The 1,491-nt window shown below is 38.4% G+C and overlaps 1 non-coding gene across 1 annotated transcript; it reads left to right on the forward strand.

Moving 5' to 3' along the window:
• Positions 1–1,156: 1,156 nt before the first annotated feature.
• On the forward strand, positions 1,157–1,263 carry LOC112724383 (small nucleolar RNA R71). Its single transcript, XR_003163548.1, has one exon. It is a non-coding gene; the product is annotated as a small nucleolar RNA R71 (small nucleolar RNA).
• The last annotated feature ends 228 nt before the right edge of the window (positions 1,264–1,491 follow it).

The following is a 1,491-nucleotide window of genomic DNA, read 5'->3' on the forward strand; positions in this document are numbered from 1 at the left end:
ATGACGCGCCTCCGTGGCAAGCAAAACGCTGAATGACGCGATCGCGTGACGTGCGCGATCTGCATAATCTGCAGAATTCGCTGGGGGCGATTTTGGGCCCTACTTTGACCCAATTCACGGCCCGAAAAAGCAGACTAGAGCCAGAGAACATGCAGAAACCAAAAACAACATTCATTCTACACAGTTTTTAGTTTTAGATCTAGTTTTACTCCTCTTTTAGGTTTTCTCTCTACACATTCATAGTTCTTAGGATTTTATTTCTATTGCTTTTTGCATTGGGATATTGAGAAGAGTTTTTACCTCATCAAGACTTCGTCATTCTAGTTCGTTTTCTTAACTTAGCTTTACTCTTCCATGTCCTTTAATTTACTTAATTTTACTATTGGATTATTTTAGAATTTATTAATACAAGAATTACTTTTATTTTTAACTGATTCCTTTGAGTTTTATTTATCATGTCTTCCTTTAATTCCCTTTCTTATGTTATGAGTTCTACATTCACAATGAGCGAGTAGTTCCTTAACTTGATGGGGAGTTGATTGAAAGGAACCCTTGAGTTGGGATGCTTAAAAGAAAAATTGTAATTAGGTTTATTGTTGGGATGCTCTCTAGTCACTGACACTAATCCTTTTCAATTGAGCGGATTGGAACTTGTGAATAGAAACCGCATTCCAACTTGTTTGACCTTCCCTTACCTAGTAAGGGATAACTAAATAGAACAACCTTCAATTATCAATTAATCTTGAGAGTACTTCAACAAGAATAGGGCTTCCAACTAATCTACTCCTAGTCAAGGCTTTTATTTAAATTATTTAATCTCTCTAATTTAATTTCCTGTTTATTCAACTCAAACCCTTTTTGAAAACATCTGATTAATAAAATAGCACACCTTTCTGCAATTCATTGGGAGACGACCTGGGATTCATACTCCCAGTATTTTAATTTTAATTTTTGTGACAACCCTTCTAAATTGATAAGCGGATTTCTGGTTGATTAAGAACTATACTTGCAACGCATATATCATAACAATTCTTAATTCGCCAATTTTCGCCACGTCACTCATCAGTGGTCTTGTACTTTTTCATAGACCCATTGCAGGCACTTTCCAATGTGGTCTTATCTTGGGCCCTCATGCCCTGTGTGACGTAGCCGAGCAACACTATGGTGGGGGCATGCTTCCAGAAGGTTTTTGAAGCGCTCCCAATATTCATAGAGAGTCTTGGATTCGTCCTGAACAATCATGGAGATGTCTTTCCTTAGTTTGTCAGTAACTTCAGCTGGAAAGAATTTTTCCAAAAATTCTCTTCTAAGCGGATCCCAGATAGAGATAGTTGCTGCGGGTTGAGTGTAGTACCACTCTCTCGCCTTTCCCTCAAGAGAGAATGGGAAAGCTTTCAACAAAATAGAAGTTTCATTCGCACCATCGCGCCTGACAGTAGAACAGGCTGCTTGGAAATCTCTCAGGTGCTTGATAGGCTCTTGAGCAGGTAA

The sequence above is a fragment of the Arachis hypogaea genome, chromosome 11 (assembly GCF_003086295.3).
Source record: "Arachis hypogaea cultivar Tifrunner chromosome 11, arahy.Tifrunner.gnm2.J5K5, whole genome shotgun sequence".
NCBI lineage: Eukaryota > Viridiplantae > Streptophyta > Magnoliopsida > Fabales > Fabaceae > Arachis > Arachis hypogaea.